The sequence below is a fragment of the Podarcis cretensis genome (assembly GCF_951804945.1).
Source record: "Podarcis cretensis genome assembly, chromosome: 4".
NCBI lineage: Eukaryota > Metazoa > Chordata > Lepidosauria > Squamata > Lacertidae > Podarcis > Podarcis cretensis.
In genome coordinates this window covers 50170968-50183878 of record NC_137173.1, presented here as the reverse complement: position 1 = coordinate 50183878, position 12911 = coordinate 50170968, and the positions used below count along the sequence as shown (strand labels likewise).

At 37.7% G+C, this 12911-nt stretch overlaps 1 protein-coding gene across 3 annotated transcripts in view; it reads right to left on the bottom strand.

Moving 5' to 3' along the window:
• The window catches only part of NCAM2 (neural cell adhesion molecule 2), a 202996-nt gene that overhangs the window by 101179 nt on the left and 88906 nt on the right, over positions 1 to 12911 (bottom strand). The gene's annotated exons all lie outside the window — the stretch shown is intronic.

Sequence of the window (12911 nt, the reverse complement as noted above, 5' to 3'; positions counted from 1 at the left end):
ACAATCACGTTATTCTAAACACATCACACCATCTATTAATTTTTAAATACATTTAGCTAAATCCAGACTACGCTAGATGAACTCAATGGTGTCTAAATAATTCACACATAAGTAGACCTACATGGTAGTCCTTGAGTGACATTGTCACAGATTGTTACCTGCACAATGTACCTAAATTACAGCCAGTTGCCACTTGCTATTTTCCTTCTGGAAACAAAACAACAACAACAAAACCACCTGTGGCAAAAAAATAAATAAATAAAAAATGACCCTGAAATGCATTGAATTTTGCCACTGGGGTGTGTTTACTACAAGCCAATGTTAGCAGACTAGGGTGAATAAAAAATCAACAAAGGTCAAGAAACGGTGGGGCATATCTATATTTCTCTAACCAAAAGCAGTTCTCTTGAACGTTTCTTAATGGAATCAGAAAAACACCCCATTTACCATTAATGTTAGTTAACATTGGTTCTCAGCTGCAATGCAGGTGTCCCCCCCCCCCCCGACAAGTTACAAATTTTTCACAACACTTTAAAAGACTTGTCATTTGTAAAAGGGGTCATATTCTGTTTAAAGAAATCCAACTTGCTTACTACTCAGCCTTCCCGTTAGCAGAACTATCATAACAGCTGCTTACAAAATGATTCTGTGCCCAGTCTGCTTGCAGTCAACAAGCTACAGCTTTCCTCTCAGCTATCAAACAGACTAAATATTAATGTTTAGTGTGCAGCTACATCTCTATTTTTTTCTTTACTTGATTGTATGTGTGAGGAACCCTGGAAGTTACTAGGACCGTGACAGAGAGACAGAGAGTGCTTCCAAAGGTTAGTGAAAAATAAAAATAAAAATCCCATTTGTGCCCTGCTATCTACCATAAAAGCTTAAAACTCATCAGAATATGTTAAATCACTCATTGCCAATGAAACAGAATATCATGTTTACTGAAAGGGGACAGAAGACCATGGTTCTGAGCGACATACAATTAAAACAGGAAAACAGAATTCTGACTAAATTAGTGATGCTGGTTTCTAAAAAGTTCCAAACTGCATGCAGAAAGTAGAAATTGTCTTCTTTTGGGGGTCTTCTGGTGGTTCCCCTACTTCAAGAAGTGAAGTTACAGGGAACCAGGCAGAGGGCCTTCTCAGCAGTGGCACCCTCTGTGTGGAACACCCTCCCATCAGATGTTAAGGAAATAAAGAACAACACAATTTATAGAAGACATCTGAAGGCAGCCCTGAATCAGGAAGTTTTTAATGTTTGACATTTACTATGTTTTTATATGTTCTGTAAGCCACCCAGAGTGGTTGGGGAAACCCAGCCTGATGGTGGGATATAATAATAATAATAATAATAATAATAATAATAATAATAATAATAGATCAATAGCAATGGGCCTAGTTGCAATGTTTAGCTGATTAATAGGCTAGATTAATGAGTGCATTTTTGTAGTGGTTAAAAAGTTATCTCTGATTAATTATGCTTCACATTGAAATCATTCATTGTTTTTAATGGGATGCAGTCAAGCAAGGGCACCCTAGTGTTGTTGATGTCCCCCTTCCCTACCCAGAGGAACCCCCTGTGCTACCAAAAATATATTTATGAGGGTTGGGGACACTTCAGAGCAGTATGGGACATGGCACAAGAGACTGCAATATTTGCTTGCATTGGATGCAACCTGTAGTATTGTGATGCTACACGGACAGACAGCACAGCACAGCAGAAAACCTATTCAGGCATTATGGAAATGGAGTAAGTTCTTCCATAAGGAGGAAAACGTTGAGATGAATATGTTAGCTTCAGCCCATCTCTCTTCCTTTTCATCACCTTCCATGAGTTGGCTGGAGAATCACACTGCAAAATTTGAAGAAGACTGAATTTCCAAGGATTGCTGAATACACTAATATTCAGTTGGCACAGATTGCTCCTCAACTTAAACAACATGAGGAGGAATAGAATTTGAAGGCACTGGTATTAAAAATTCTAAACTACACTTATAAATGTAGGCACAACTCTAGTAGTAACAGAATAAAGGAAAGAATATAAACACATGTTCTACATATGGTTATTTAATAATTATAAAAAAGAAAACAAAAAAATACCATATGCCCTCTTTCCCCAGCCCAGCCAGAAGCATCATTTCTGGCAAGGCTTTATGTAAAAATGGTTTGAGAGAATTAAATATAAATAAATCCCTGATGCAGATTAGAATCGAAAAGTATTTCCTTAGTGATTAGTTGAGCAATCTGTGCTTATGAGGTAGTTAAGCAAACTCTATTACCGGTTCATGGAATGTTCTCTCATCAGTTATTTGAAGTATGACATTTAATTAAAATGAAAATATTCTGAAGGGATATCAGTGTCCAAAAATGTTTTATGTCATGACCAGATGTAAAGCTGTAAAGACACGACAGGAAGTCCTAAGATGATGTGATGAAGCTACTGCATAAAAGGCAGGAGAAGATCAGTTCTAACTCGCATTTATGCTTGTGCAGCCCATGGTTATTCACTTGTGGAGCATCTATCACATCCATCCCCCTGCTGGTTTACTGTGGTCAGAGCGGGGAGGTGAACGGCCCTTCCTACCTCTTGACAACAATGGAGGAACATATTACACCGCACATGTTTCTCCTCTCTGCTGGTGGAACAATAACTGCAGTGGATCTGTAAAGAGGCGTGTTAGGGAACTTCTAGCTGGTTTAGACATCCCACCAGTGTGCATTCATATCTTCTGGAGTAACACTTACTTTTTTTAAAAAAAATAATTTTTATTAACTGGCCAATCACTTCAAATTAAATCACATCATATAAATTCCGAATTACAAAGCCAAATTTTTAAATTTTGTTGGGGGAACCCATACTTCAAGATCCAAAGGGGAATTCAGATCATCTTCTTATTACTGCGTTAATGTCCAAATCAGTCCCAATCAGTCCAAACAAAGTTCATAATTCTATCCAGTCTTATCTTGGTGTTGCCACATCATATCTTGTTCGTATAATTTCTCTTTTTCCTTTACGATCTCTTCTGTTAGTCTCCTTAAGCCGATAGCAAGTGTAATAATCCTGTGTGGATTTCCCGTTCCTCCACTAAGTCCAGATGGTTTCCATATATCTCCTTCGTAGATAACATCACTTTATCCATCGTAAATTTTGGCATTTGTCGCTCTTAAGTCCCACCGAGGAGTTGATTCACGATATGTAAACAACTCTATTTCTCTCTTTCTCCTCCCAGACCCAAGAGCTCCCACAATGCCTCACAAAATGGCGAACGGCATTTTTTCCTGACTGCGTCACTCCAAAACTCTTAGCTTTCCAGCTTCATCTTGAAACATTGCTTTGGATCGAAAGTTTATCTCCACACAGCCTTAAATCCACAGCTTAAGTCCTTGATTTCTGACTCATTAGGGGAGGGGGATTCTTGTTAAATCACATAAAAAGGTAGAGGCAGGTTTTTTTTCCCCCCCTCCCCCCTCAGTCATTACCGTATCTTGACGTTCTTCTCATATTTTATTGTTGTCTTGTTATCAGAGATCTCTTCTGTCAGCAGTATTTACTCCCCTTTTTCCTTGATGTATGTGCAATTAATCATGTCCAAATTATTTCTTTTAAAGATCATTGCAACCAGCGACGCGAATTGGGGACGGTGTCGAGGAGTGCCGAAAATCCCACAGGAGGGCTTTGTGCCTAGTGCCCCCACCCCCACAAATTCGGGGGTGGTATAGGGCACAGCAGGAAAGGGCTGTCCCCCCCATAATCCTGGGGGGGGGGGTTAAGGAGGCTAATTACCCCCATCATAGCCTCCAAATTACCTCGTGTGGGTCGGAGAGATGTTATTGTCAGCCATCTTCCAATGCGCCACCTAGTGGGCCCCCCTGCGCCACCTAGTGCCCCCCCCCTCTGGAGTAACACTTACGCCACTTCTTTAAGCCCCTCAAACAGTCAGCTTGAGTGACATGTAAACTTGAGTGACATACAACAGCACTTCCTCCTCCTCTACCCTGCAGTCCCCTATGCACCCTCAAGATCTGCTGAAGCATTGGGGGATCCTAGAGTAGATTTTTTAGAGGTGTGGGGAGAGGAGAGAAAAGGGAAGTATTGTTATACAGCACCCTTAGTATCTCAATTTACACATTATATTTCTCAAGTTGCTTGTGCACTATATCAGAAGTTAATTATCCTTTTGCTATTTTCTATTTCTCCATATTTCTTTAATTACTGTGGTACCTTAGCTGTCAAACTTACTCCATTCCAGGAGTCCATTTGACTCCCGGAACCATTCGAAAACCAAGGCACTCAATCGGAAGCCACAGAAGCCGTGTCAGACGTTTGCCTTCCGAAAAATGTTCGCAAACCAGAACTCACATCCGGGTTTGCGGCATTTGGGAGCCAAGCCATTTGACAACCAAGCTACCACTGCAAGGTACCACTGGTATCCTACAGACATATTCTACAATAATTATTTTCTTATTTTTCGGTGAACAACCTTAAGCCATTAAAAACAAAATGTAAGATAGTAAATTCCATTTCCATAATATGCTATTGATTGTTACTAAGTGATATCCAACAACAGTCAATTCAAATATTATCTGAAATGTGCAGATGTGTAATAAGATGTTTCTCTATTTCTAAAAGCTAGAAATATGAATTGTTCCTACTCCTAGAACCCATTCTCAAAATTCCCCTTCCCACTGGAAATGTTTCTCCATTGAAGTAACTCTATACCCATACTGTACTATGTGCTTACCATATAAACAGGCTCCATATATGACCTGCTGTCAAGATAGAAGTGTTTCTTCTTCTTCTTCTTCTTCTTCTTCTTATTATTATTATTATTATTATTATTATTATTATTATTACAATAGAACTGACTTTTAGACAGGTATGTGGCAGTAGTGTATTTAATGATTAAACTAAGGTTACCAGATTTCCCCCCCCCCCAATGAATAGGGGGACACATTTCAACTTCAATGGATTTTGTATGGGAACTGATTTGTAAATCTGGGGATTGTCCTTGGGAAACGGGGATGTCTGGTAACCTTAGATTAAACCTTTCCTATTTGAGAAGTTGGGAGGCACCATATTGTGGAAGCTTCCCAAGTGATTTTGACCCACTGTAATAAATGTGTACTCTATTTTAAAGATGAGCTCAAGTGTTTTGCTTTGCTTTTGAGTTCAAAAACACAAAATTTGCATCCCTGAATGCTCAGCCTTGCTTATTTACGTACATTGAAATCAACAAATCTGTTTCCTCAAAAAATGCAATTGTGTGATGAATCAATAAATATTCTTAGACAGAACCTATGCACATTTAAATAGGTCAACAAGAAAATGCATGATCTAGTTAAGATGCCTGCATTGCAGGGGATCACTTCCAACTCTACAATTCTATGATTCTGTGATCATTAATTATTGCAGTGGGAGGAGAAAGATTCGGCTGATTAATGTCCTCTGCATGGCAACCTCTGCCATCCTCCCAAGTAGCTTTATGGCATCAGCTTTTGGCAGTTTACATTGTGCAAACTTCCACAGGTCCTGTAAGCTGCACCTGCCAGTTTTGACAAAACAAAACTTTAAACTCTACTGAGGTCATTTAGAGTTTATTTTTCCTCCTCCCATATTTGGCAAACAACAGTCTCCAGAGTCCCAAAGGTAATGAAGGATGTTTGTTGTATTTTTTAAGTGTTTGCCATTAAGTTTCAAATGGGAATTTTTTTCATCTGTTGTTAAATCAGTTATCATATGTATTTAAGAATTTAGGATTTATTCACAAAATCACTGAGATTTATCAACATGAACTGAAAACAAGTTGACTAATTCTGAAGAGTGATTCTAACTTGTTTACCAATGACTACTCTTCATTATACTGGTATTATTATGTTCCTAGCCTGACTGTGTGTAATATTCTTCGTTGTATCATCAGGCAAAGTGATCTTAGTTTCTCTACTTATGGGACTGAACTAGAAGTCACACAAAGTTCATTCAGCCCATGGGATTTTCAAGATGTTTCCAGTGTAAGAAGAGTGATGCAAGTGTTTCATCCTTTGGTACAGAAAATAAATATATGGATGCAACAAGCCAGAACAAATTAGGTGCATTTAAATCCCATTGTAATCAACAAACTTTTAAAATTTATGGCACTACCTAGTCAAAGGTTAATATTTTAAAGTCTAATTTATCTAAAAGGAAGCCTAACTACAAGCTTAACTCTCTTCTGTTGAAATCAGTGGCACTTAAATATAATGAACTTTGGCTTGATAAATTATGTTAAGAAGTAAGTTCCAGTTTCAATGACACAACCTGAGAAGTTGCTATCCTTAGCCCCAGCCTGAGCAGTTGCTATGGTAATACTGTGCTGAACATTGTTATATGCAACCTTTAGTAAGCTGGTATTCTTTCAGTACCTATGCCATTTTTTAAAAAGCATTATTTATGCTAAATTGTGTGTTCTATTTTTCAAGGCCTATATGGACCATGAAAAACTATGTTCATAGAGCACATTCTTAATTCCTGACTAAACACAGCTACACACCTAGGATTTGGTAGCTACCCTCTAAATTGAGAAATGCTTTGAGTCAAGTTTTGAAACCCAAAATTTTAATGAACGATCCTAGGTGTATAACTGGTTAGTCAATGATTAAGAATGGGGCCTATAAACATTTTCAGAAGGCCCCTGGTGTCCTGGCTCAGTTTAATACAGAAATTTGTATTAATATGTGATTAGCTTCACATACATTATTAATATTAGTTGTAAACTAACTTTCAGAAGTACAAAATGCCCATCTCTGCCCATTCATTTTAATTGGAACCGGTGAATCAGCTCTCTTGAAAATACACCCTGGGGAATAGGAAGCCCACACTTATTTTGAATTACACTATACTGCAGAGAACTTTTTGTAGAATCAGTGCAATTACTTTAAGTTAAGGTAATTTGGGGTCAGAATTCTATTACATATCTTGAACTTAATTTGGACTATCTTAAAAGATTTATTTTTTTTAATGAAGTGCTTAGGATTCTTGCTAGGAAGAAAAGTCTAATAGCACTAACATCCTTTTTGCAGGAGTCGTAACATTGTTTGTAGTAGCTTGGATTCAGAGGTCTGGAAAACTGTAGATGGCGGGCAATAAAAACCCCTAAAACTCTAAGTAGAAGGCTTCTATTTAACATTTTTGGAATACTGTATTCTCTTTTCCAAGCTATGTCAAAGCTGTTTTGCAAATTAATAAAAGCCATTGTCCACACTGCAGCACCATATTCCCTGTGGGATGTTCTGATGAAACGACTGCTTTCCCCTACAGTAAATGCCCGTATATTCTTGCACAGAGACTTCTTCATATAAAAACAACAATTGCAGGGTCTTACTCTTTTACATATCATAACAGATTCATTTGAGATCTTTAACAGAAGAATGTAAATGTAATGTTTACTATGGAATTATGTTCAGTTGTTTGCATGCAGTAAATTATAATTTATCTTAAACATTGTTGAACTAAAACTTTTCAGCCATTAAAGCAATTGCTAGGCAAAGCAGCAGGCTTGCTGCTCAGAAAGTCAGTGGTTCGAATCCCGACGATGGGGTGAGCTCCCATTGCTCAGTCCCAGCTCCTGCCAACCTAGCAGTTCGAAAGCACATCAAAGTGCAAGTAGATAAATAGGTACTGCTCCAGGGGGAAGGTAAACAGCATTTTCATGCACTTCTCTGGTTCGCCAGAAGCGGCTTAGGCTGGCCACATGTCTGTGGACAAATGCCAGCTCCCTCAGCTAGTAAAGCAAGATGAGCACTGGAACCCCAGAGTTGTCCGCAATTGGATTTAACGGTCAGGGGTCCCTTTACCTCTAGGTTAAGCAGCAGTATGCTGTGCTAGAAAGGCAGAAGTTGCCTAAAATCTAAAAGGGTTTGGGCTCAACTCAAGAGTGAAAGGCTTGTAAATTAGTGATCTGCTATGCATGGCACTACTGAACATGCTATTTTAATGCCCCAACATTTACAGTTTAACTATGATTGTTTCCAAATTAGCATTGAGCCATTTGTTTCAAGCAACAGTATTGAAATGGAGTAACATTTCCGTTGAAATTATTTCAAATAAAATGGAATGACATTAAAGGAGGATTAAAGAAATATAAAGCATCTAGCCATGTTTTTGTTCTCCCTGCACTGTTGGAGCAGGTAGAACAAACCTGGGAATTGAAGATTTGGGAAAACTGGTGCACTCAAGTGCTGCTTATGGGATTCTCAAAGACATCTCTGTGTGGTCACTGTGAGAACAGGAAACTAAACTAACTGCTTGGGCCTTTGACCTAGTCCAGCAGGGTTCTTCTTATGCTTTTAATGTCTTTGAACAAGTATATACATTTATATGGGCTATCTTCTCTTCCTGCTGCTTTCCCTTCCCCTTTCTTCTGCATGACTGCACAGAGCATGGTATGGCACAGTCTATTGTGGGTACCCCCCCCCACCTCAGGTTTCTTTCATTGTGCTTTTTCCCCTCATTTTCTTATAATAGCATCTACTTCTGCAATGTCTGTAGTCATACGTCTATTGCCTGTTTGGGATTGCTTTTTCTTTTTTTAAGAAAGTAAACGCTTAATGAAAAGTGCATAACTTTTTTCCAATAAGTGCATGGATTTTGGCTACGCAAGTATCAGCACTAATCCCTGAAGACAGAAAATATAATTAATGATTCATCCCTTCTCTAAACACAACCTTCCAGCAATCTTTCTAATATCCAACACAGAATGTCTTTAAAAATCATCATTTAACAAGTTAATGAGTTACTTATATAGATCTGTTATACAAAATATGGAAGAGAATCAAATACGGGGAAAGGTAATGAGTAACTAAATAAAGATGATTTTGAAAGGGCAAGATACACCTCTCATATGGGGTTTGCCATTCCAGAAAGCTGAATATGATCCATATTCATATATCAATACTTTTCCAGAAGCAATTTGTTTTGCACATACACAAAATCAATGAACACCACCATAAATTAGAGCCTAGAAGCAAGAGACCTCTGTGCCCAGACATTATAAAAATCCTTAGATTGGCATAAAAAGTCAAATTACCTGAAAATCTGCTCTCAACTAACCCTGTCCCTCCAAAAATAGCTAAGAAAATTGCTTAATATTATCTGAAGAAATAGAGAATAATAAAATAAAAAATGCTTCTATTGTAACTAAAGATTGAGGATAGTTATGTAAAAGGAGGTGGCAGTATAGAATGCACCACTTCTAACAGCAGGTAGGAAACCCATAGTTTTTTATAATTCCCTTCTGAAAGAAAATCAGCACAAAAATCCATAAAACGTTTCTCCCTGATCGACTGGTTTGTATTTGTGGGGAAGTTATATTATTTTTTAAATGGACAAGAACTAAAAAAACCTGGAGTCCTGCACCAATAGTATGCAGCAGTACAATTCTATATACCATGACAGTAGTCCATCACATCATTTCCACATCATTCATTTGCATTTGTAGATCCAGGGTTAGCTCCCAGTGCTTACTCTGAATCTAAACTGTAGCATGTGTGAGTTTGCTACTTCTTTCTCAAGAAAGGGTAACTAAAACCTTTTAAATGAGTTTGGTGCCCTCTTGTCTGCACAGTAAGTGCATACTGGCAAAAGTTCTTATTGATACACACCTTGTCCTTTCCTCCTAGAACCAGGTTGAAAAGATATTCAATATTACTAACTTAACTCAACAACCCCCCATGCACAGACTTCACTTCTGCCAACCAAAGACAATCAACCACACCCTAGGCCACCCCAACCTCTCTCACCACAAGGAAACACAAAAAGTGATTAGAAAGAGAACCTACCCAAGTGACGCTTGCACAAATCCCACACACATACACTAAGTAAAAGAACATAAGCTTTACCACCCCCTCTCTCCCTTCCCCCTCTTTTCTTCCCAACCCTATACTGCATATCACACCAATGCTTCACAACTGATGTAACTGATCTGTAGAAAACACAACCTGAAGAAAGAGACAATGTGTGTGCTTTTGTAAACCAGGAAGATCTTTAATAAGAAATATTTTTAGAAAGAAAGAAAGAAAGAAAGAAAGAAAGAAAGAAAGAAAGTCAAAGATATGCCCCATAGGAATACTATGGAGGTAAAATTAGCTAATTCTTCTAACAGATATCACAGATTAAGTCCAAATAATTTCCAGTCTTTATGAAGAAACAGAGGAGGGAGAGAGACAGAGAGAGAGAGAAGGAAATAGGAATTTTGCTTGTGAGCCCTGATATGAGATGCCATCTTTTTGAAAATTTTCAGGTCCCCCAACCGACCTTTCACAGGTAGAAGGGGCAGCCCATCTGATGATCACCTGACATCATGTGATTCAACTTCAAAGGAAAAATCAGAAGTCCACTTGCAGTGCTCTCCCAATTCTTTCGCTCCAACTGCAATTCAACACTTTTTTCTCTTGGGTGCCTTTTTCTGTGACAGAACCATTTTAAGTGTTTTAAATTATGCCAGTTGGTGCAAAGGAACAATAATGAAAGCACTTAGAAGTTTCATTTAGGCCCTATACTTTTACCTATCCCACACATAACATCAGGTGACATCAAGTGCTGAACAAGTAATTGTAGTCTGTGCAAAACCATATCATGGGCAAACTGGGGAGGTTTGGTGGGCCCGCCTTTTGTTCTAAAATTACACACACAAATGCACACACTGTATTTTGTATCCTGCATTGAAACAAGAAGAGGATACATTCCCACAATTTCAATCCAATGTTTTTTGAAGGTTTAGAAATCATTTTCAGTCTCTCAACTAGTAATTTTCCCAGGAGAAACAATGAAAATCCATGGGGACTCACTATGATTCAAAATTATAATGTGTAAGAAATTTGACTAATGAAGAGGATTAAAGAGTTAGGTGGTCATGCTTAGTAGGAATTATATTATTTTAGTATATTTCTCCTTGGAATAAAGCACACATGCCTGAATAAAAATTGGATTACATATCAAGCATGAACTAATAAAAGAAATAAATGCACAATGGATAGTGGTATTCTACATTTGGCAAAATGTTGTTGGCTTTTGTGGCTTTTACCACAAAAATGACCAACATGCAGAACTCATTTCCAGTTTTTCTAGCTGAAATGCTGTTGGACTATCACTGAGCTAATGGCCCTTCCACTAACTTAACATTCATTGTTCAATTAAAAATAAAAAAAGATGAGGAAGATATGATAAAGAACACAACAGGGCTGTAAATTTCAGAATGAAAATGCATTGTCAGAATTTTGTGGACACCCATTGGGGGGGGGAGTGTATTCCAGCTAATCTCAAATACACGCAGATCCTTGGGAAAATTTATTGAAAAGCAACCGTTTTTAAAATGAAATCATATTCAACAAGGAAGAATAAAAATACCAATTCTCATCTTTAAAACTATACCAATTCGTAGGTAAAAAGATGCACAATTCTAGCAAGTGTAATTTAAATTGTAAATAAATGTTTCCTATATTGTAACAACACAAAAGAAGCATAGCTATAGAAGCTATAAAACAGCATAGATTTCTAAGATTGTAAATTCTACATACACCTTACTTTATAGAAAGCCCCACTAACGTATGAGTAAGGATACACAGGATTGCCCACTTTTGAATGCCTGAAAAGTGCTCTAGTATATTTTTGTATAATATATGTAGTGTAGATGGTTTTGAATTGATTAAAAAATACTTTCCACATACCTGCTTTCCAGACTGAAGAGCAAATGTATATGGTGCATTTAAATAAGGTAGTGTATTATACCAGTATTAGATAAAACAGAAACTGCAACTAATTCTTTCTAGACTATGACAAAATTGTTTGAGGTAATTTGCTCAAACAATGATTAAAAAAGCACTTGTCAATAAAATTGAGAGGTTTTTGTTTTATCCACAATACCTAGATATCAATCGCCACAATCCAAAACACTTTACAACTACTTCCATGAACCCCAGAGGCACTTGTGCTTCTTGAGGAGTACCATTTTTTTAATCCCTCCAAAAGTTTCAGCGGCATTTACTATAGGCAGCTGGGGAATGCCTGCAATTTCTCCTTTTCTTGCAGTAGCTCCTTGCCTGTACAACACTACATTGAGATGTAGCATAATTCCAAGACAGGCCTTAGGGTGTGGGGAATGGTGACTATCAATGGAGGACATTGTTCATGTAGTGTCATTCCAAGGGCATCCTGGGGGATAAATAAAACAGGCACTGCTGCCACAAGCACAAAATGGAAAATATAATTAAAGTGATAAAATAGAAGAACAGCTGCCAGTGATAAGTGTAAGTTAACACTCAAAAAAAAGGGGGGAAAGAAATTGTTTAAAAGTCTCCTTGAAATACCCATTCACCCCAATTTAATCAGCTATGCCCTACAAATCTCAGGTTCTCATTCTTTGTCCTATTTCAGGTGTTTGCTACATCTAGTGTTTCTTGGTTCCAGTCACAATTTTTATATAAAAGGATTAGTCTTTCCCCAGCAGAACAGGCATTTTCAGATTGCCATTCTTGCATACTCAAGACACCAGTGAGAATCAATAAACACCCTGCAGGGCAGTATTATATACAGTAGTGCAACACTAATGTCCTAAAATTATGCCCTAGGTTGAAACTTCAGGGAACCTCTATTAGTATAGGCACCACTAATCAATTAGTTTAAGTTACAAAATAAAAATAATAATGAATTACATATATTACATTGCTTCAAAAATAAACAGAATGAGCAAGGAAAGCGGGCAAGGAAAATAACAGTACTATGTTAACTGGTACATTTTAGGAGTTTGCTTGTATGATTAAGTGCTGAAACTCTGCTTCATCAACTGCAGCTTTAACAACATATCAAATGGAAAGAGGGTGCCATTAAGAGATAAGTACTTTTTAGACTTTTGCACAACTCCAGTCTGCAGTACCCCTTTT